At 40.1% G+C, this 24,727-nt stretch overlaps 1 long non-coding RNA gene across 1 annotated transcript; it reads right to left on the bottom strand.

Annotated features, from left to right (window-relative positions):
• Positions 1 to 4,712: 4,712 nt before the first annotated feature.
• LOC128751747 (uncharacterized) lies at positions 4,713 to 5,762 on the bottom strand. Its single transcript, XR_008413292.1, has 3 exons — positions 5,615 to 5,762; positions 5,259 to 5,454; positions 4,713 to 4,835 (listed from the first exon to the last, which is right to left on the bottom strand). It is a non-coding gene; the product is annotated as an uncharacterized LOC128751747 (long non-coding RNA).
• Positions 5,763 to 24,727: the final 18,965 nt, after the last annotated feature.

Here is a 24,727-nt window from a genome sequence, read left to right as displayed (position 1 = left end):
GCCTTTCTGCTATAGTGGGAGTTGAAAATGTCATGTTCTGAAGCTTCCGTGCAAAGTTATGGCACAATGCAGAAAACGCGTTTTCAGCATGAGACAAGGTCAATTACGGAACGCCAAACATAAAAATATGATAACTTTGAAAAAACACTTCAGACAGCTTAGATTTGATGTGCAACTACTAGAAAGACCCTTTCTGCTATAGTGGGAGGTGAAAATTTCATGTTCTGAAGTTTCCCTGCAAAGTTATGGCACAATGCAGAAAACGCGTTTTCAGCCTGAGATAAGGTCGATTCAGGAACGCCAAACATAAAAATGTTGATAACTTTGGAAAAATACTTCAAACAGCTTAGATTTGATGTGCAACTACTAGAAAGACCCTTTCTGCTATAGTGGGAGGTGAAAATTTCATGTTCTGAAGCTTCCCTGCAAAGTTATGGCACAATGCAGAAAACGCGCATTCAGCCTGAGATAAGGTCGATTCCGGAACACCAAACATAAAAATGTTTATAACTTTGTCAAAACACTTCAGACAGCTTAGATTTGATGTGCAACTACTAGAAAGACCCATTCTGCTATAGTGGAAGGTGGAAATTTCATGTTATGAAGCTTCCCTGCAAAGTTATGGCACAATGCAGAAAACGCGTTTTCAGCCTGAGATAAGGAGGGTTCCAGAATGCCAAACATAAAAATGTTGATAACTTTGGAAAAACACTTCAGACAGCTTAGATTTGATGTGCAACTACGAGAAAGACCCTTTCTGCTATAGTGGGAGGAGAACATTTCATGTACTGAAGCTTCCCTGCAAAGTTATGGGACAATGCAGAAAACGATTTTTCATCCTGAGATGAGGTTGATTTCAGAACGCCAAACATAAAAATGTTAATAACTCAGGAAAAACTCTACAGACAGCTTAGATTTGATGTGCATCTACTAGAAAGACCCTTTCTGCTATATGGGAGGTGAAAATTTCATATTCTGAGGCTTTCCTGCAAAGTTATGGCAAATTGCGTAAAACGCGTTTTCAGTTTGAGATAAGTTTGATTGCGGAATGCCAAACATAAGAATGTTGATAACTTTGGAAAAACACTTCAGACAACTTAGATTTGATGTGCAACTACTAGAAAGACCCTTTCTGCTATAGTGGGAGGAGAAAATTTCATGTTCTGAAGCTTCCCTGCAAAGTTATGGCACAATGCAGAAAACGCGCATTCAGCCTGAGATAAGGTCGATTCCGGAACACCAAACATAAAAATGTTTATAACTTTGTCAAAACACTTCAGACAGCTTAGATTTGATGTGCAACTACTAGAAAGACCCATTCTGCTATAGTGGGAGGTGGAAATTTCATGTTATGAAGCTTCCCTGCAAAGTTATGGCACAATGCAGAAAACGCGTTTTCAGCCTGAGATAAGGAGGGTTCCAGAATGCCAAACATAAAAATGTTGATAACTTTGGAAAAACACTTCAGACAGCTTAGATTTGATGTGCAACTACGAGAAAGACCCTTTCTGCTATAGTGGGAGGAGAAAATTTCATGTACTGAAGCTTCCCTGCAAAGTTATGGGACAATGCAGAAAACGATTTTTCATCCTGAGATGAGGTTGATTTCAGAACGCCAAACATAAAAATGTTGATAACTCAGGAAAAACTCTACAGACAGCTTAGATTTGATGTGCATCTACTAGAAAGACCCTTTCTGCTATATGGGAGGTGAAAATTTCATATTCTGAGGCTTTCCTGCAAAGTTATGGCAAATTGCGTAAAACGCGTTTTCAGTTTGAGATAAGTTTGATTGCGGAATGCCAAACATAAGAATGTTGATAACTTTGGAAAAACACTTCAGACAACTTAGATTTGATGTGCAACTACTAGAAAGACCCTTTCTGCTATAGTGGGAGGAGAAAATTTCATGTTCTGAAGTCTCCCTGCAAAGTTATGGCACAATGCAGAAAACGCGTTTTCAGCCTGAGATAAGGTGGGTTCCAGAACGCCAAATATAAAAATGTTGATAACTTTGGAAAAACACTTCCGACAGCTTAGATTTGATGTGCAACTACTAGAAAGACCCTTTCTGCCATAGTGGGAGGAGAAAATTTCTTGTTCTGAAGTCTCCCTGCAAAGTTATGGCACAATGCAGAAAACTCGTGTTCAGCCTCACATAAGGTCAATTCCGGAACGCCAAACATAAAAATCTTAATAACTTCGGAAAAACACTTCAGACAGCTTAGATTTGATGTGCAAGTACTAGAAAGACCCTTTCTGGTATAGTGGGATGTGAAAATTTCATGTTCTGAAGCTTTCCTGCAAAGTTATGGCATAATGCGTAAAACGCGTTTTCAGCCTGAGATAAGGTCGATTCCGGAACGCCAAACATAAAAATGTTGATAACTTTGGAAAAACACTTCAAACAGCTTAGATTTGATGTGCAACTACTAGAAAGACCCTTTCTGCTATCGTGGGATGTGGAAATTTTATGTTCTGAAGCTTGCCTGCAAAGTTATGGCACAATGAGGAAAACATGTTGTCAGCCTAAGATATGGTTGATTCCGGAACGCCAAACATAAGAATGGTGTTAACTTTGGAAAAACACTACAAACAGCTTAGATTTGATGTGCAACTACTAGAAAGACCCTTTCTGCTATAGTTGGAGGTGAAAATTTCATGTTCTGAAGTTTCCCTGCAAAGTTATGGCACAATGCAGAAAACACGTTTTCAGTCTGAGATAAGGTTGATTCCGGAACGCCAAACATAAGAATGTTGATAACTTTGGAAAAACACTTCAGACAACTTAGATTTTATGTGCAACTACGAGAAAGACCCTTTCTGCTATAGTGGGACGTGAAAATTTCTAATTCTGAAGCTTCCCTGAAAAGTTTTGGCACAATGCAGAAAACGCGTTTTCAGCTTGAGATTAGGTGGGTTCCAGAACGCCAAACATAAAAATGTTGATAACTTTGGAAAAACACTTCAGACAGCTCAGATTTGATGTGCAACTACTAGAAAGACCCTTTCTGCTATAGTGGGAGGTGAACATTTCATGTTCTGAAGCTTCCCTGAGAAGTTATGTCACAATGCAGAAAACGCGTTTTCAGCCTGAGATAAGGTGGGTTCCGAAACGCCAAACTTAAAAATGTTGCTAACTTTGGAACAACATTTCAGACAGATTAGATTTGATGTGCAACTACTAGAAAGTCCCTTTCTGCTATAGTGGGAGGTGAACATTTCATGTTCTGAAGCTTCCCTGAGAAGTTATGTCACAATGCAGAAAACGCGTTTTCAGCCTGAGATAAGGTGGGTTCCGAAACGCCAAACATAAAAATGTTGATAGCTTTGGAAAAACACTTCAGACAGCTTATATTTGAAGTGCAACTACTAGAAAGACCCTTTCTGCTATAGTGCGAGCTGAAAATTTCATGTTCTGATGCTTCCCTGCAAAGTTAAGGAACAATGCAGAAAACGCGTTTTCAGCCTTAAGGTACGTACACACCGAACGCGACATTTCTGTCGCTGTAGCGCCAGTCGTCAGCAGCAGGTAGCTTGCTCAAGTCGTCATTAGTCGCCACCTGTCCGGATCGAAAGTAGGTCAGTCGCCGCAGGGCGTGGTCTCAAGTTGTTGTGGACGGTGGATTGAAGATGGCGGAGCCGGTGCTCAAACTATCGCTACTTATTAATTGAAAACATGGAAAAAGAGACGTCTCTCGTTTCGTAGCATTCGCCAGAGCCGCTCACACTGGTGAATTTAACTTCCTGCTCCAGCAGCGTCATCGGGATACGGCCGCTTCGTGCGGTACTTCAGGCGGAACCATCAGTTCATGAACTCCGCGGTCGTATCTGCTGTATGCTTGAAGTAATTTTCGGAGATATATAATCTGTCATCGTCAATAATTTGTACACTAAAGTCTTTTCAGTGAGCGCCACTTTGTGGTAATCAATGAATGCAGCAGTTAAATGCATTGTGATGAAACAATTTATCCTAGATGCACTGTTGTATGGTTGATATATACTTTGTTAAATTATCACCAACATATGTATGTTTACATATCCATGTATGGTTTATATTTTGCAGATCTTCGGTAACAGGAGACTCATCACCAACTGCTTCTGTGTTGGTGTGACGGTCCACTTCTAGGAGCTGACCAGAGGACCACGGCCACCGACCACATATGTTTTTGTTGAAGATGAGGCTTCTCCTTTTTGGAAAAAAAACAGTTATCAGTGCAACACAATTGCTCATTCAAGAGTCAGCCACCTATTTTAACAAAGCATAGGTTCTTGCATATATATTTCATCTCTGCAATAAAACAAAGCTGTGTTCAACTCAATTTGTTGATATTTTGCAAAGTGCTTTTGATTTTATTTTTTTTCTGTGAATCCATTTTTCACAAAAAGAAATGTTCATTGTCAAACACTTTATTTGCAAAAATAAAGTAACCCCATTCATTTATACTCATTCAATACACACAGAATCACAGTCAAACTTGAAGTGAACTACGTAGGTGTGTTTTGAAGGATCTTCCTCAGAGGGACGAGGGTCAAGAGAGGCGGAGGAAGTGGGGCGGCATCCGGTTCTTTAATGAAAGTGGCTACAAAGAAAATAAATGAAAGTGGCTACAAAGAAAATAAATGAAGGGTCCAAATGGTTTCAGTCAGCTGTTGTTTTGCTTGATAAAGTAACATGTACATTTTAAATTTATGTGGAACCTGGAAGGAACGAGGACCTTGAAAACTGTCCCTTCTTCTGAGCTGGGTTTGTGGAGGGAGTACATTAGTAGATGTTTGAGCTCAGCTTCAGCATCGGGGGACCCCTTCCTCTGTTGGTCTCTTCCATCGGTGTCCTGCACATAATGAAAGTTGAGTCCAATTACATGCCATAGTGATGAGTACGAATAAATAAAATCTGTATAGGACAGCAATAGTTAACCTAAAGCAAGTCATGTCACTATGACAGTGCTTGAATGATGTAGAACAATAACATTTAATAAAAAAAATAGAATAATGCTAGAAAATACTATTTCTACATACATCAGGAGCAGCAGTGGATGACAAGGGCCAGGAGGAAGGTCCATCCTCCTCCTCATCATCATCACCAACATCATGAGTGGATCCATCCTCCTCCTCTCCTTAATGACAGCATAGCTTGATTACATTATTGTACAAGCTATACAGAAAAAAGCTATACAGAAAGCTACATACATTTTTATATTTATATATTAATCTAGTATTCAGAATATCCCCACTAAATGAACGTGCAAACCTACCTGCTACCTTGCTGCTGCAGCTGCTGCTGCCTCTCCACTCATGTTCACCGAGGTCTCTCTTGGAGATGAAGGGCTCCAGAAGAGAGAGGACGGTGAAGAACGCTCACTTCACGGCACTACAGTAGATGCCGCTGACCACTCCGCTCCTCGGTCACCGTCCTCCCCTCATATAAACAGACCCTTCAGGACGTCTCATCTGAATTTAATTAAATCAGAAACAGTACTTATTTATCCCGTCACCATACATACGTAGTTTCTACCGTCGCAGCGGTGCATTCGCCTCGTAAACTCGGTGGACATTGCGTTTAGGCGAACATAACTTTAGTAAACTTACGTAAATAAAGGTCTCAACTCACCAGGAACGCCACCGTTGTGGCGAACTTTCCCTCCGGACAAGATTCTTCCTATTTATGTTCCGGTGGAAATTAAAAAAATGCACGATTTGAGACACTCTCAGGACGGCGGAAAGTCTGCTTGTAAACAACCGCAGCGATTTGCTTCTCCTCCGCCGGGACACGTCACTTGCGGATCTGGTCTCTGATTGGTCAACGCTCCGCAGGTGGTGAACTTCTGCGACTGTCGCTGTACCCCAGTTGTGTCGTCTTGAGTAGCCGGAGTCGCCGTATGTAGCTCAAATCTTGTAGCGTTGCACACCCCAGTCGTGTCGCTACCATGTTGGTCGCCGCTGGTCGCCGTCAGTCGCCCAACCCCATTGACTTTCTATGCAAATCAGTCGTGTCGCTCGCGGAAGTCGCGTTTGGTCTGTACGTACAGTGAGATAAGGTGGGTTCCGGAACACCAAACATAAAAATGTTGGTAACTATGGAAAAACACTTCAGAAAGCTTAGATATGATGTGCAACTACTAGAAAGAGCCTTTCTGCTACAGTGGGTGGTTAAAATTTCATGTTCTGAAGCTTTCCTTCAAAGTTATGGCACAATGCAGAAAACGCGTTTTCACCCTGAGACAAGGTGGGTTCCGGAACGCGAAACATAAAAATGTTGATAACTTTGGAAAAACACTTCAGACAGCTTAGATTTGATGTGCAACTACTAGAAAGACCCTTTCTGCTATAGTGGGAGGTGAACATTTCATGTTCTGAAGCTTCCCTGCAAAGTTATGGCACAATGCAGAAAACGCGTTTTCAGCTTGAGATAAGGTGAGTTCCGGAACGCCAAACATAAAAATGTTGATAACTTTCGAAAAACACTTCAGACAGCTTAGATTTGATGTGCAAATACTAGAAAGACCCTTTCTGCTATAGTGGGAGGTGAAAATTTCATGTTCTGAATCTTCCCTGCAAAGTCATGGGACAATGCAGAAAACGATTTTTCATCCTGAGATAAGGTCGATTCCGGAACGCCAAAGGTAAAAATGTTGATAACTTTCGAAAAACACTTCAGACAGCATAGATTTGATGTGCACCTACTACAAAGACCCTTTCTGATATAGTGGGAAGTGAAAATTTCATGTTCTGAAGCTTCCCTGCAAAGTTATGGGATAAAGCAGAAAACGCGTTTTCAGCCTGAGATAAGGTGGGTTCCGGAACGCCAAACATAAAAATGTTGATAGCTTTGGAAAAACACTTCAGACAGCTTATATTTGAAGTGCAACTACTAGAAAGACCCTTTCTGCTATAGTGGGAGCTGAAAATTTCATGTTCTGATGCTTCCCTGCAAAGTTAAGGAACAATGCAGAAAACGCGTTTTCAGCCTTAGATAAGGTGGGTTCCGGAACACCAAACATAAAAATGTTGGTAACTTTGGAAAAACACTTCAGACAGCTTAGATATGATGTGCAACTACTAGAAAGAGCCTTTCTGCTACAGTGGGTGGTTAAAATTTCATGTTCTGAAGCTTTGCTTCAAAGTTATGGCACAATGCAGAAAACGCGTTTTCAGCCTGAGACAAGGTGGGTTCCGGAACGCCAAACATAAAAATGTTGATAACTTTGGAAAAACACTTCAGACAGCTTAGATTTGATGTGCAACTACTAGAAAGACCCTTTCTGCTATAGTGGGAGGTGAACATTTCATTTTCTGAAGCTTCCCTGCAAAGTTATGGCACAATGCAGAAAACGCGTTTTCAGCTTGAGATAAGGTGAGTTCCGGAACGCCAAACATAAAAATGTTGATAACTTTCGAAAAACACTTCAGACAGCTTAGATTTGATGTGCAAATACTAGAAAGACCCTTTCTGCTATAGTGGGAGGTGAAAATTTCATGTTCTGAATCTTCCCTGTAAAGTTATGGGACAATGCAGAAAACGATTTTTCATCCTGAGATAAGGTCGATTCCGGAACGCCAAAGGTAAAAATGTTGATAACTTTCGAAAAACACTTCAGACAGCATAGATTTGATGTGCAACTAGTAGAAAGACCCTTTCTGCTATAGTGGGACGTGAAAATTTCATGTTCTGAAGCTTCCCAGCAAAGTTATGGCACAATGCCGAAAACGCGTTTTCAGCCTGAGATAAGGTGGGTTCCGGAACGCCAAATATAAAAATGTTGATAACATTGGAAAAACACTTCAGACAGCTTAGATTTGATGTGCAACTACTACAAAGACCCTTTCTGATATAGTGGGAAGTGAAAATTTCATGTTCTGAAGCTTCCCTGCAAAGTTATGGGATAATGCAGAAAACGCGTTTTCAGCCTGAGATAAGGTGGGTTCCGGAACGCCAAACATAAAAATGTTGATAGCTTTGGAAAAACACTTCAGACAGCTTATATTTGAAGTGCAACTACTAGAAAGACCCTTTCTGCTATAGTGGGAGCTGAAAATTTCATGTTCTGATGCTTCCCTGCAAAGTTAAGGAACAATGCAGAAAACGCGTTTTCAGCCTTAGATAAGGTGGGTTCCGGAACACCAAACATAAAAATGTTGATAACTTTGGAAAAACACTTCAGACAGCTTAGATATGATGTGCAACTACTAGAAAGAGCCTTTCTGCTACAGTGGGTGGTTAAAATTTCATGTTCTGAAGCTTTCCTTCAAAGTTATGGCACAATGCAGAAAACGCGTTTTCAGCCTGAGACAAGGTGGGTTCCGGAACGCCAAACATAAAAATGTTGATAACTTTGGAAAAACACTTCAGACAGCTTAGATTTGATGTGCAACTACTAGAAAGACCCTTTCTGCTATAGTGGGAGGTGAACATTTCATGTTCTGAAGCTTCCCTGCAAAGTTATGGCACAATGCAGAAAACGCGTTTTCAGCTTGAGATAAGGTGAGTTCCGGAACGCCAAACATAAAAATGTTGATAACTTTCGAAAAACACTTCAGACAGCTTAGATTTGATGTGCAAATACTAGAAAGACCCTTTCTGCTATAGTGGGAGGTGAAAATTTCATGTTCTGAATCTTCCCTGCAAAGTTATGGGACAATGCAGAAAACGATTTTTCATCCTGAGACAAGGTGGGTTCCGGAACGCCAAACATAAAAATGTTGATAACTTTGGAAAAACACTTCAGACAGCTTAGATTTGATGTGCAACTACTAGAAAGACCCTTTCTGCTATAGTGGGAGGTGAACATTTCATTTTCTGAAGCTTCCCTGCAAAGTTATGGCACAATGCAGAAAACGCGTTTTCAGCTTGAGATAAGGTGAGTTCCGGAACGCCAAACATAAAAATGTTGATAACTTTCGAAAAACACTTCAGACAGCTTAGATTTGATGTGCAAATACTAGAAAGACCCTTTCTGCTATAGTGGGAGGTGAAAATTTCATGTTCTGAATCTTCCCTGTAAAGTTATGGGACAATGCAGAAAACGATTTTTCATCCTGAGATAAGGTCGATTCCGGAACGCCAAAGGTAAAAATGTTGATAACTTTCGAAAAACACTTCAGACAGCATAGATTTGATGTGCAACTAGTAGAAAGACCCTTTCTGCTATAGTGGGACGTGAAAATTTCATGTTCTGAAGCTTCCCAGCAAAGTTATGGCACAATGCCGAAAACGCGTTTTCAGCCTGAGATAAGGTGGGTTCCGGAACGCCAAATATAAAAATGTTGATAACATTGGAAAAACACTTCAGACAGCTTAGATTTGATGTGCAACTACTACAAAGACCCTTTCTGATATAGTGGGAAGTGAAAATTTCATGTTCTGAAGCTTCCCTGCAAAGTTATGGGATAATGCAGAAAACGCGTTTTCAGCCTGAGATAAGGTGGGTTCCGGAACGCCAAACATAAAAATGTTGATAGCTTTGGAAAAACACTTCAGACAGCTTATATTTGAAGTGCAACTACTAGAAAGACCCTTTCTGCTATAGTGGGAGCTGAAAATTTCATGTTCTGATGCTTCCCTGCAAAGTTAAGGAACAATGCAGAAAACGCGTTTTCAGCCTTAGATAAGGTGGGTTCCGGAACACCAAACATAAAAATGTTGATAACTTTGGAAAAACACTTCAGACAGCTTAGATATGATGTGCAACTACTAGAAAGAGCCTTTCTGCTACAGTGGGTGGTTAAAATTTCATGTTCTGAAGCTTTCCTTCAAAGTTATGGCACAATGCAGAAAACGCGTTTTCAGCCTGAGACAAGGTGGGTTCCGGAACGCCAAACATAAAAATGTTGATAACTTTGGAAAAACACTTCAGACAGCTTAGATTTGATGTGCAACTACTAGAAAGACCCTTTCTGCTATAGTGGGAGGTGAACATTTCATGTTCTGAAGCTTCCCTGCAAAGTTATGGCACAATGCAGAAAACGCGTTTTCAGCTTGAGATAAGGTGAGTTCCGGAACGCCAAACATAAAAATGTTGATAACTTTCGAAAAACACTTCAGACAGCTTAGATTTGATGTGCAAATACTAGAAAGACCCTTTCTGCTATAGTGGGAGGTGAAAATTTCATGTTCTGAATCTTCCCTGCAAAGTTATGGGACAATGCAGAAAACGATTTTTCATCCTGAGATAAGGTCGATTCCGGAACGCCAAAGGTAAAAATGTTGATAACTTTCGAAAAACACTTCAGACAGCATAGATTTGATGTGCAGCTAGTAGAAAGACCCTTTCTGCTATAGTGGGACGTGAAAATTTCATGTTCTGAAGCTTCCCAGCAAAGTTATGGCACAATGCCGAAAACGCGTTTTCAGCCTGAGATAAGGTGGGTTCCGGAACGCCAAACATAAAAATGTTGATAACTTTGGAAAAACACTTCAGACAGCTTCGATTTGATGTGCAACTACTAGAAAGACCCTTTCTACTATAGTGCGAGGTGAACATTTCATGTTCTGAAGCTTCCCTGAGAAGTTATGGCACAATGCAGAAAATGCGTATTCAGCCTGAGATAAGGTGGTTTCCAAGACGGCAAACGTAAAAATGTTGATTACTTTGGAACAACACTTCTGACAGCTTAGATTTAATGTGCAACTACTAGAAAGACCCTTTCTGCTATAGTGGGAGGTGAAATTTTCATTTTCTGAAGCTTCCCTGCAAAGTTATGGCACAATGCGTAAAACGCGTTTTCAGCCTGAGATAAGGTGGGTTCCGGAACGCCAAACATAAAAACGTTGATAAGTTTCGAAAAACACTTCAGACAGCTTAGATTTGATGTGCAACTACTAGAAAGACCCTTTCTGCTATAGTGGGAGGTCAAAATTTCATGATCTGAAGCTTCCCATGGAAAGTTATGGGACAATGCAGAAAACGATTTTTCATCCTGAGATTTGGTCGATTATGGAACGCGAAACATAAAAATGTTCAGAACTTTCGAAAAACACTTCAGATAGCTTAGATTTGATGTGCAACTACTAGAAAGACCCTTTCTGCTATAGTGGGACCTGAAAATTTCATGTTCTGAAGCTTCCCTGCAAAGTTATGGCACAATGCAGAAAACGCGTTTTCAGCTTGTGATAACGTGGGTTCCGGAACGCCAAACATAAAAATGTTGATAACTTTCGAAAAACACTTCAGACAGCTTAGATTTGATGTGCAAATACTGGAAAGACCCTTTCTGCTATAGTGGGACGTGAAAATTTCATGTTCTGAAGCTTCCCTGCAAAGTTATGGGACAATGCAGAAAACGATTTTTCATCCAGAGATAAGGTCGATTCCGGAACGCCAAACATAAAAATGTTGATAACTTTCGAAAAACACTTCAGACAGCTTAGATTTGATGTGCAACTACTAAAAAGACCCTTTTTGCTATAGTGGGACGTGAAAATTTCATGTTCTGAAGCTTCCCAGCAAAGTTATGGCACAATGCCGAAAACGTGTTTTCAGCCTGAGATAAGGTGGGTTCCGGAACGCCAAACATAAAAATGTTGATAACTTTGGAAAAACACTTCAGACAGCTTAGATTTGATGTGCAACTACTAGAAAGACCGTTTCTGCTATGGTGGGAGGTGAACATTTCATGTTCGGAAGCTTCCCTGCAAAGTTATGGTACAATGCAGAAAACGCGTTTTCAGCTTGAGATAAGGTCGATCCCGGAACGCCAAACATAAAAATGTTGATAACTTTCGAAAAACACTTCAGACAGCTTAGATTTGATGTGCAAATACTAGAAAGACCCTTTCTGCTATAGTGGGACGTGAAAATTTCATGTTCTGAAGCTTCCCTGCAAAGTTATGGGACAATGCAGAAAACGATTTTTCATCCTGAGATAAGGTCGATTCCGGAAAGCCAAACATAAAAATGTTGATAACTTTCGAAAAACACTTCAGACAGCATAGATTTGATGTGCAACTACTAGAAAGACCCTTTTTGCTATAGTGGGACGTGAAAATTTCATGTTCGGAAGCTTCCCAGCAAAGTTATGGCACAATGCCGAAAACGCGTTTTCAGCCTGAGATAAGGTGGGTTCCGGAACGCCAAACATAAAAATGTTGATAACTTTGGAAAAACATTTCAGACAGCTTAGATTTGATGTGCAACTACTAGAAAGACCCTTTCTGCTATAGTGGGAGGTGAACATTTCATGTTCTGAATCTTCCCTGAGAAGTTATGGCACAATGCAGAAAACGCGTTTTCAGCCTGAGATAAGGTCGATTCCGGAACGCCAAACATAAAAATGTTGATAACTTTCGAAAAACACTTCAGACAGCTTAGATTTGATGTGCAACTACTAGAAAGACCCTTTCTGCTATAGTGGGAGGTGAAAATTTCATGTTCTGAAGCTTCCCTGACAAGTTATGGCACAATGCAGAAAACGCGTTTTCAGCCTGAGATAAGGTGGTTTCCAAAACGCCAAACTTAAAAATGTTGATTACTTTGGAACAACACTTCTGACAGCTTAGATTTAATGTGCAACTACTAGAAAGACCCTTTCTGCTATAGTGGGAGGTGAAAATTTCATTTTCTGAAGCTTCCCTGCAAAGTTATGGCACAATGCCGAAAACGCGTTTTCAGCCTGAGATAAGGTGGGTTCCGGAACGCCAAACATAAAAATGTTGATAACTTTGGAAAAACATTTCAGACAGCTTAGATTTGATGTGCAACTACTAAAAAGACCCTTTTTGCTATAGTGGGACGTGAAAATTTCATGTTCTGAAGCTTCCCAGCAAAGTTATGGCACAATGCCGAAAACGTGTTTTCAGCCTGAGATAAGGTGGGTTCCGGAACGCCAAACATAAAAATGTTGATAACTTTGGAAAAACACTTCAGACAGCTTAGATTTGATGTGCAACTACTAGAAAGACCGTTTCTGCTATGGTGGGAGGTGAACATTTCATGTTCGGAAGCTTCCCTGCAAAGTTATGGTACAATGCAGAAAACGCGTTTTCAGCTTGAGATAAGGTCGATCCCGGAACGCCAAACATAAAAATGTTGATAACTTTCGAAAAACACTTCAGACAGCTTATATTTGATGTGCAAATACTAGAAAGACCCTTTCTGCTATAGTGGGACGTGAAAATTTCATGTTCTGAAGCTTCCCTGCAAAGTTATGGGACAATGCAGAAAACGATTTTTCATCCTGAGATAAGGTGGTTTCCAAAACGCCAAACTTAAAAATGTTGATTACTTTGGAACAACACTTCTGACAGCTTAGATTTAATGTGCAACTACTAGAAAGACCCTTTCTGCTATAGTGGGAGGTGAAAATTTCATTTTCTGAAGCTTCCCTGCAAAGTTATGGCACAATGCCGAAAACGCGTTTTCAGCCTGAGATAAGGTGGGTTCCGGAACGCCAAACATAAAAATGTTGATAACTTTGGAAAAACATTTCAGACAGCTTAGATTTGATGTGCAACTACTAGAAAGACCCTTTCTGCTATAGTGGGAGGTGAACATTTCATGTTCTGAATCTTCCCTGAGAAGTTATGGCACAATGCAGAAAACGCGTTTTCAGCCTGAGATAAGGTCGATTCCGGAACGCCAAACATAAAAATGTTGATAACTTTCGAAAAACACTTCAGACAGCTTAGATTTGATGTGCAACTACTAGAAAGACCCTTTCTGCTATAGTGGGAGGTGAAAATTGCATGTTCTGAAGCTTCCCTGACAAGTTATGGCACAATGCAGAAAACGCGTTTTCAGCCTGAGATAAGGTGGTTTCCAAAACGCCAAACTTAAAAATGTTGATTACTTTGGAACAACACTTCTGACAGCTTAGATTTAATGTGCAACTACTAGAAAGACCCTTTCTGCTATAGTGGGAGGTGAAAATTTCATTTTCTGAAGCTTCCCTGCAAAGTTATGGCACAATGCGTAAAACGCGTTTTCAGCCTGAGATAAGGTCGATTCCGGAATGCCAAACATAAAAATGTTGATAACTTTGGAAAAACACTTCAGACAGCTTAGATTTGATGTGCAACTACTAGAAAGACCCTTTCTGCTATAGTGGGACGTGAACATTTCATGTTCTGAAGCTTCCCTGAGAAGTTATGGCGCAATGCAGAAAACGCGTTTTCAGCCTGAGATAAGGTGGTTTCCAAAACGCCAAACGTAAAAATGTTGATTACTTTGGAACAACACTTCTGAGAGCTTAGATTTAATGTGCAACTACTAGAAAGACCGTTTCTGCTATAGTGGGAGGTGAAAATTTCATTTTCTGAAGCTTCCCATGGAAAGTTATGGGACAATGCAGAAAACGATTTTTCATCCTGAGATAAGGTCGATTACGGAACGCGAAACATAAAAATGTTCATAACTTTCGAAAAACACTTCAGACAGCTTAGATTTGATGTGCAACAACGAGAAAGACCCTTTCTGCTTTAGTGGGAGGTGAAAATTTCATGTTCTGAAGCTTCCCTGCAAAGTTATGGGACAATGCAGAAAACGATTTTTCATCCTGAGATAAAGTCGATTCCGGAACGCCAAACGTGAAGATGTTGATAACTTTCGAAAAACACTTCAGACAGCTTAGATTTGATGTGCAATTACTAGAAAGACCCTTTCTGCTATAGTGGGACCAGAAAATTTCATGTTCTGAAGCTTCCCAGCAAAGTTATGGCACAATGCCGAAAATGCGTTTTCAGCCTGAGATAAGGTGGGTTCCGGAACGCCAAACATAAAAATGTTGATAACTTTGGAAAAACACTTCAGACAGCTTAGATTTGATGTGCAACTACTAGAAAGACCCTTTCTGCTATAGTGGGAGGTGAACATTTCATGTTCTGAAGCTTCCCTGCAAAGTTATGGCACTATGCAGAAAACGCGTTTTCAGCTTGAGATAAGGTGGGTTCCGGAACGCCAAACTTAAAAATTTTGATAACTTTCGAAAAACACTTCAGACAGCTTAGATTTGATGTGCAGCTACTAGAAAGACCCTTTCTGCTATAGTGGGACGTGAACATTTCATGTTCTGAAGCTTCCCTGAGAAGTTATGGCGCAATGCAGAAAACGCGTTTTCAGCCTGAGATAAGGTGGTTTCCAAAACGCCAAACGTAAAAATGTTGATTACTTTGGAACAACACTTCTGACAGCTTAGATTTAATGTGCAACTACTAGAAAGACCCTTTCTGCTATAGTGGGAGGTGAAATTTTCATTTTCTGAAGCTTCCCTGCAAAGTTATGGCACAATGCGTAAAACGCGTTTTCAGCCTGAGATAAGGTCGATTCCGGAACGCCAAACATAAAAATGTTGATAACTTTCGAAAAACACTTCAGACAGCTTAGATTTGATGTGCAACTACTAGAAAGACCCTTTCTGCTATAGTGGGAGGTCAAAATTTCATGTTCTGAAGCTTCCCATGGAAAGTTATGGGACAATGCAGAAACCGATTTTTCATCCTGAGATAAGGTCGATTACGGGACGCGAAACATAAAAATGTTCATAACTTTTGAAAAACACTTCAGACAGCTTAGATTTGATGTGCAACTACGAGAAAGACCCTTTCTGCTATAGTGGGAGGTGAAAATTTCAAGGTCTGAAGCTTCCCTGCAAATTTATGGGACAATGCAGAAAATGATTTTTCATCCTGAGATAAGGTCGATTCCGGAATGCCAAACATAAAAATGTTGATAACTTTCGAAAAACACTTCAGACAGCTTAGATTTGATGTGCAACTACTAGAAAGACCCTTTCTGCTATAGTGGGAGGTCAAAATTTCATGTTCTGAAGCTTCCCATGGAAAGTTATGGGACAATGCAGAAAACGATTTTTCATCCTGAGATAAGGTCGATTACGGAACGCGAAACATAAAAATGTTCATAACTTTCGAAAAACACTTCAGACAGCTTAGATTTGATGTGCAACAACGAGAAAGACCTTTTCTGCTATAGTGGGAGGTGAAAATTTCATGTTCTGAAGCTTCCCTGCAAAGTTATGGGACAATGCAGAAAACGATTTTTCACCCTGAGATAAAGTCGATTCCGGAACGCCAAACGTGAAAATGTTGATAACTTTCGAAAAACACTTCAGACAGCTTAGATTTGATGTGCAACTACTAGAAAGACCCTTTCTGCTATAGTGGGAGGTGAACATTTCATGTTCTGAAGCTTCCCTGCAAAGTTATGGCACTATGCAGAAAACGCGTTTTCAGCTTGAGATAAGGTGGGTTCCGGAACGCCAAACATAAAAATGTTGATAACTTTGGAAAAACACTTCAGACAGCTTAGATTTGATGTGCAACTACTAGAAAGACCCTTTCTGCTATAGTGGGAGGTGAACATTTCATGTTCTGAAGCTTCCCTGAGAAGTTATGGCACAATGCAGAAAACGCGTTTTCAGCCTGAGATAAGGAGGTTTCCAAAACGCCAAACGTAAAAATGTTGATTACTTTGGAACAACACTTCAGACAGCTTAGATTTAATGTGCAACTACTAGAAAGACCCTTTCTGCTATAGTGGGAGGTGAAAATTTCATTTTCTGAAGCTTCCCTGGAAAGTTATGGCACAATGAGTAAAACGCGTTTTCAGCCTGAGATAAGGTCGATTCCGGAACGCCAAACATAAAAATGTTGATAACTTTCGAAAAACACTTCAGACAGCTTAGATTTGATGTGCAACTACTAGAAAGATCCTTTCTGCTATAGTGGGAGGTGAAAATTTCATGTTCTGAAGCTTCCCTGCAAAGTTATGGGACAATGCAGAAAACGATTTTTCGTCCTGAGATAAAGTCGATTCCGGAACGCCAAACGTGAAAATGTTGATAACTTTCGAAAAACACTTCAGACAGCTTAGATTTGATGTGCAACTACTAGAAAGACCCTTTCTGCTATAGTGGGAGGTCAAAATTTCATGTTCTGAAGCTTCCCATGGAAAGTTATGGGACAATGCAGAAAACGATTTTTCATCCTGAGATAAGGTCGATTCCGGAACGCCAAACATAAAAATGTTGATAACTTTCGAAAAACACTTCAGACAGCTTAGATTTGATGTGCAACTACTAGAAAGACCCTTTCTGCTATAGTGGGAGGTCAAAATTTCATGTTCTGAAGCTTCCCATGGAAAGTTATGGGACAATGCAGAAAACGATTTTTCATCCTGAGATAAGGTCGATTACGGGACGCGAAACATAAAAATGTTCATAACTTTTGAAAAACACTTCAGACAGCTTAGATTTGATGTGCAACAACGAGAAAGACCCTTTCTGCTATAGTGGGAGGTGAAAATTTCATGTTCTGAAGCTTCCCTGCAAAGTTATGGGACAATGCAGAAAACGATTTTTCATCCTGAGATAAAGTCGATTCCGGAACGCCAAACGTGAAAATGTTGATAACTTTCGAAAAACACTTCAGACAGCTTAGATTTGATGTGCAATTACTAGAAAGACCCTTTCTGCTATAGTGGGACCAGAAAATTTCATGTTCTGAAGCTTCCCAGCAAAGTTATGGCACAATGCCGAAAATGCGTTTTCAGCCTGAGATAAGGTGGGTTCCGGAACGCCAAACATAAAAATGTTGATAACTTTGGAAAAACACTTCAGACAGCTTAGATTTGATGTGCAACTACTAGAAAGACCCTTTCTGCTATAGTGGGAGGTGAACATTTCATGTTCTGAAGCTTCCCTGCAAAGTTATGGCACTATGCAGAAAACGCGTTTTCAGCTTGAGATAAGGTGGGTTCCGGAACGCCAAACTTAAAAATGTTGATAACTTTCGAAAAACACTTCAGACAGCTTAGATTTGATGTGCAACTACTAGAAAGACCCTTTCTGCTATAGTGGGACGTGAACATTTCATGTTCTGAAGCTTCCCTGAGAAGTTATGGCGCAATGCAGAAAACGCGTTTTCAGCCTGAGATAAGGTGGTTTCCAAAACGCCAAACGTAAAAATGTTGATTACTTTGGAACAACACTTCTGACAGCTTAGATTTAATGTGCAACTACTAGAAAGACCCTTTCTGCTATAGTGGGAGGTGAAATTTTCATTTTCTGAAGCTTCCCTGCAAAGTTATGGCACAATGCGTAAAACGCGTTTTCAGCCTGAGATAAGGTCGATTCCGGAACGCCAAACATAAAAATGTTGATAACTTTCGAAAAACACTTCAGACAGCTTAGATTTGATGTGCAACTACTAGAAAGACCCTTTCTGCTATAGTGGGAGGTCAAAATTTCATGTTCTGAAGCTTCCCATGGAAAGTTATGGGACAATGCAGAAAACGATTTTTCATCCTGAGATAAGGTCGATTACGGGACGCGAAACATAAAAATGTTCATAACTTTTGAAAAACACTTCAGACAGCTTAGATTTGATGTGCAACTATGAGAAAGACCCTTTCTGCTATAGTGGGAGGTGAAAATTTCAAGTTCTGAAGCTTCCCTGCAAATTTATGGGACAATGCAGAAAATGATTTTTCATCCTGAGATAAGGTCGATTCCGGAACGCCAAAGGTAAAAATGTTGATAACTTTCGAAAAACACTTCAGACAGCTTAGATTTGATGTGCAACTACTAGAAAGACCCTTTCTGCTATAGTGGGAGGTGAACTTTTCATGTTCTGAAGCTTCCCTGCAAAGTTATTTCACTATGCAGAAAACGCGTTTTCAGCTTGAGATGAGGTGGGTTCCGGAACGCCAAACATAAAAATGTTGATAACTTTGGAAAAACACTTCAGACAGCTTAGATTTGATGTGCAACTACTAGAAAGACCCTTTCTGCTATAGTGGGAGGTGAACATTTCATGTTCTGAACCTTCCCTGAGAAGTTATGGCACAATGCAGAAAACGCGTTTTCAGCCTGAGACTAGGAGGTTTCCAAAACGCCAAACGTAAAAATGTTGATTACTTTGGAACAACACTTCAGACAGCTTAGATTATATGTGCAACTACTAGAAAGACCCTTTCTGCTATAGTGGGAGGTGAAAATTTCATTTTCTGAAGCTTTCCTGCAAAGTTATGGCACAATGCGTAAAATGCGTTTTCAGCCTGAGATAAGGTCGATTCCGGAACGCCAAACATAAAAATGTTGATAACTTTTGAAATACACTTCAGACAGCTTAGATTTGATGTGCAACTACGAGAAAGACCCTTTCTGCTATAGTGGGAGGTGAAAATTTCAAGTTCTGAAGCTTCCCTGCAAATTAATGGGACAATGCAGAAAATGATTTTTCATCCTGAGATAAGGTCGATTCCGGAACGCCAAAGGTAAAAATGTTGATAACTTTCGAAAAACACTTCAGACAGCTGAGATTTGATGTGCAACTACTAGAAAGACCCTTTCTGCTATAGTGGGAGGTCAAAATTTCATGTTCTGAAGCTTCCCATGGAAAGTTATGGGACAATGCAGAAAACGATTTTTCATCCTGAGATAAGGTCGATTACGGAACGCGAAACATAAAAATGTTCATAACTTTCGAAAAACACTTCAGACAGCTTAGATTTGATGTGCAACAACGAGAAAGACCTTTTCTGCTATAGTGGGAGGTGAAAATTTCATGTTCTGAAGCTTCCCTGCAAAGTTATGGGACAATGCAGAAAACGATTTTTCACCCTGAGATAAAGTCGATTCCGGAACGCCAAACGTGAAAATGTTGATAACTTTCGAAAAACACTTCAGACAGCTTAGATTTGATGTGCAACTACTAGAAAGACCCTTTCTGCTATAGTGGGAGGTGAACATTTCATGTTCTGAAGCTTCCCTGCAAAGTTATGGCACTATGCAGAAAACGCGTTTTCAGCTTGAGATAAGGTGGGTTCCGGAACGCCAAACATAAAAATGTTGATAACTTTGGAAAAACACTTCAGACAGCTTAGATTTGATGTGCAACTACTAGAAAGACCCTTTCTGCTATAGTGGGAGGTGAACATTTCATGTTCTGAAGCTTCCCTGAGAAGTTATGGCACAATGCAGAAAACGCGTTTTCAGCCTGAGATAAGGAGGTTTCCAAAACGCCAAACGTAAAAATGTTGATTACTTTGGAACAACACTTCAGACAGCTTAGATTTAATGTGCAACTACTAGAAAGACCCTTTCTGCTATAGTGGGAGGTGAAAATTTCATTTTCTGAAGCTTCCCTGGAAAGTTATGGCACAATGAGTAAAACGCGTTTTCAGCCTGAGATAAGGTCGATTCCGGAACGCCAAACATAAAAATGTTGATAACTTTCGAAAAACACTTCAGACAGCTTAGATTTGATGTGCAACTACTAGAAAGATCCTTTCTGCTATAGTGGGAGGTGAAAATTTCATGTTCTGAAGCTTCCCTGCAAAGTTATGGGACAATGCAGAAAACGATTTTTCGTCCTGAGATAAAGTCGATTCCGGAACGCCAAACGTGAAAATGTTGATAACTTTCGAAAAACACTTCAGACAGCTTAGATTTGATGTGCAACTACTAGAAAGACCCTTTCTGCTATAGTGGGAGGTCAAAATTTCATGTTCTGAAGCTTCCCATGGAAAGTTATGGGACAATGCAGAAAACGATTTTTCATCCTGAGATAAGGTCGATTCCGGAACGCCAAACATAAAAATGTTGATAACTTTCGAAAAACACTTCAGACAGCTTAGATTTGATGTGCAACTACTAGAAAGACCCTTTCTGCTATAGTGGGAGGTCAAAATTTCATGTTCTGAAGCTTCCCATGGAAAGTTATGGGACAATGCAGAAAACGATTTTTCATCCTGAGATAAGGTCGATTACGGGACGCGAAACATAAAAATGTTCATAACTTTTGAAAAACACTTCAGACAGCTTAGATTTGATGTGCAACAACGAGAAAGACCCTTTCTGCTATAGTGGGAGGTGAAAATTTCATGTTCTGAAGCTTCCCTGCAAAGTTATGGGACAATGCAGAAAACGATTTTTCATCCTGAGATAAAGTCGATTCCGGAACGCCAAACGTGAAAATGTTGATAACTTTCGAAAAACACTTCAGACAGCTTAGATTTGATGTGCAATTACTAGAAAGACCCTTTCTGCTATAGTGGGACCAGAAAATTTCATGTTCTGAAGCTTCCCAGCAAAGTTATGGCACAATGCCGAAAATGCGTTTTCAGCCTGAGATAAGGTGGGTTCCGGAACGCCAAACATAAAAATGTTGATAACTTTGGAAAAACACTTCAGACAGCTTAGATTTGATGTGCAACTACTAGAAAGACCCTTTCTGCTATAGTGGGAGGTGAACATTTCATGTTCTGAAGCTTCCCTGCAAAGTTATGGCACTATGCAGAAAACGCGTTTTCAGCTTGAGATAAGGTGGGTTCCGGAACGCCAAACTTAAAAATGTTGATAACTTTCGAAAAACACTTCAGACAGCTTAGATTTGATGTGCAACTACTAGAAAGACCCTTTCTGCTATAGTGGGACGTGAACATTTCATGTTCTGAAGCTTCCCTGAGAAGTTATGGCGCAATGCAGAAAACGCGTTTTCAGCCTGAGATAAGGTGGTTTCCAAAACGCCAAACGTAAAAATGTTGATTACTTTGGAACAACACTTCTGACAGCTTAGATTTAATGTGCAACTACTAGAAAGACCCTTTCTGCTATAGTGGGAGGTGAAATTTTCATTTTCTGAAGCTTCCCTGCAAAGTTATGGCACAATGCGTAAAACGCGTTTTCAGCCTGAGATAAGGTCGATTCCGGAACGCCAAACATAAAAATGTTGATAACTTTCGAAAAACACTTCAGACAGCTTAGATTTGATGTGCAACTACTAGAAAGACCCTTTCTGCTATAGTGGGAGGTCAAAATTTCATGTTCTGAAGCTTCCCATGGAAAGTTATGGGACAATGCAGAAAACGATTTTTCATCCTGAGATAAGGTCGATTACGGGACGCGAAACATAAAAATGTTCATAACTTTTGAAAAACACTTCAGACAGCTTAGATTTGATGTGCAACTATGAGAAAGACCCTTTCTGCTATAGTGGGAGGTGAAAATTTCAAGTTCTGAAGCTTCCCTGCAAATTTATGGGACAATGCAGAAAATGATTTTTCATCCTGAGATAAGGTCGATTCCGGAACGCCAAAGGTAAAAATGTTGATAACTTTCGAAAAACACTTCAGACAGCTTAGATTTGATGTGCAACTACTAGAAAGACCCTTTCTGCTATAGTGGGAGGTGAACTTTTCATGTTCTGAAGCTTCCCTGCAAAGTTATTTCACTATGCAGAAAACGCGTTTTCAGCTTGAGATGAGGTGGGTTCCGGAACGCCAAACATAAAAATGTTGATAACTTTGGAAAAACACTTCAGACAGCTTAGATTTGATGTGCAACTACTAGAAAGACCCTTTCTGCTATAGTGGGAGGTGAACATTTCATGTTCTGAACCTTCCCTGAGAAGTTATGGCACAATGCAGAAAACGCGTTTTCAGCCTGAGACTAGGAGGTTTCCAAAACGCCAAACGTAAAAATGTTGATTACTTTGGAACAACACTTCAGACAGCTTAGATTATATGTGCAACTACTAGAAAGACCCTTTCTGCTATAGTGGGAGGTGAAAATTTCATTTTCTGAAGCTTTCCTGCAAAGTTATGGCACAATGCGTAAAATGCGTTTTCAGCCTGAGATAAGGTCGATTCCGGAACGCCAAACATAAAAATGTTGATAACTTTTGAAATACACTTCAGACAGCTTAGATTTGATGTGCAACTACGAGAAAGACCCTTTCTGCTATAGTGGGAGGTGAAAATTTCAAGTTCTGAAGCTTCCCTGCAAATTAATGGGACAATGCAGAAAATGATTTTTCATCCTGAGATAAGGTCGATTCCGGAACGCCAAAGGTAAAAATGTTGATAACTTTCGAAAAACACTTCAGACAGCTGAGATTTGATGTGCAACTACTAGAAAGACCCTTTCTGCTATAGTGGGAGGTGAACTTTTCATGTTCTGAAGCTTCCCTGCAAAGTTATGGCACTATGCAGAAAACGCGTTTTCAGCTTGAGATAAGGTGGGTTCCGGAACGCCAAACATAAAAATGTTGATAACTTTGGAAAAACACTTCAGACAGCTTAGATTTGATGTGCAACTACTAGAAAGACCCTTTCTGCTATAGTGGGAGGTGAACATTTCATGTTCTGAAGCTTCCCTGAGAAGTTATGGCACAATGCAGAAAACGCGTTTTCAGCCTGAGATAAGGAGGTTTCCAAAACGCCAAACGTAAAAATGTTGATTACTTTCGAACAAAACTTCAGACAGCTTAGATTATATGTGCAACTACTAGAAAGACCCTTTCTGCTATAGTGGGAGGTGAAAATTTCATGTTCTGAAGCTTCCCTGCAAAGTTATGGCACAATGCGTAAAGCGCGTTTTCAGCCTGAGATAAGGTCGATTCCGGAACGCCAAACATAAAAATGTTGATAACTTTCGAAAAACACTTCAGACAGCTTAGATTTGATGTGCAACTACGAGAAAGACCCTTTCTGCTATAGTGGGAGGTCAAAATTTCATGTTCTGAAGCTTCCCATGGAAAGTTATGGGACAATGCAGAAAACGATTTTTCTTCCTGACATAAGGTCGATTACGGGACGCGAACCTAAAAATGTTCATAACTTTTGAAAAACACTTCAGACAGCTTAGATTTGATGTGCAACTACGAGAAAGACCCTTTCTGCTATAGTGGGAGGTGAAAATTTCAAGTTCTGAAGCTTCGCTGCAAATTTATGGGACAATGCAGAAAATGATTTTTCATCCTGAGATAAGGTCGATTCCGGAACGCCAAAGGTAAAAATGTTGATAACTTTCGAAAAACACTTCAGACAGCTTAGATTTGATGTGCAACTACTAGAAAGACCCTTTCTGCTATAGTGGGAGGTGAACTTTTCATGTTCTGAAGCTTCCCTGCAAAGTTATGGCACTATGCAGAAAACGCGTTTTCAGCTTGAGATTAGGTGGGTTCCGGAACGCCAAACATAAAAATGTTGATAACTTTGGAAAAACACTTCAGACAGCTTAGATTTGATGTGCAACTACTAGAAAGACCTTTTCTGCTATAGTGGGAGGTGAACATTTCATGTTCTGAAGCTTCCCTGAGAAGTTATGGCACAATGCAGAAAACGCGTTTTCAGCCTGAGATAAGGAGGTTTCCAAAACGCCAAACGTAAAAATGTTGATTACTTTGGAACAACACTTCAGACAGCTTAGATTTGATGTGCAACTACTAGAAAGACCCTTTCTGCTATAGTGGGAGGTGAAAATTTCATTTTCTGAAGCTTCCCTGCAAAGTTATGGCACAATGCGTAAAACGCGTTTTCAGCCTGACATAAGGTGGATTCCTGAACGCCAAACATAAAAATGTTGATAACTTTCGAAAAACACTTCAGACAGCTTAGATTTGATGTGCAACTACTAGAAAGACCCTTTCTGCTATAGTGGGAGGTCAAATTTTCATGTTCTGAAGCTTCCCTTCAAAGTTATGGGACAATGCAGAAAACGATTTTTCATCCTGAGATAAAGTCGATTCCGGAACGCCAAACGTAAAAATGTTGATAACTTTCGAAAAACACTTCAGACAGCTTACATTTGATGTGCAACTACTAGAAAGACCCTTTCTGCTATAGTGGGAGGTGAAAATGTCATGTTCTGAAGCTTCCCTGCAAAGTTATTGCACAATGTGTAAAATGCGTTTTCAGCCTAAGATAAGGTCGGATTCCGGAACGCCAAACATAAAAATGTTGATAACCTTGGAAAAAAACTTCAGACAGCT

Source organism: Synchiropus splendidus, unplaced genomic scaffold (assembly GCF_027744825.2).
Source record: "Synchiropus splendidus isolate RoL2022-P1 unplaced genomic scaffold, RoL_Sspl_1.0 HiC_scaffold_21, whole genome shotgun sequence".
Lineage (NCBI taxonomy): Eukaryota > Metazoa > Chordata > Actinopteri > Syngnathiformes > Callionymidae > Synchiropus > Synchiropus splendidus.
The sequence above is the reverse complement of the archived record's forward strand: the minus strand, read 5'-3'. Positions and strand labels throughout refer to the sequence as shown.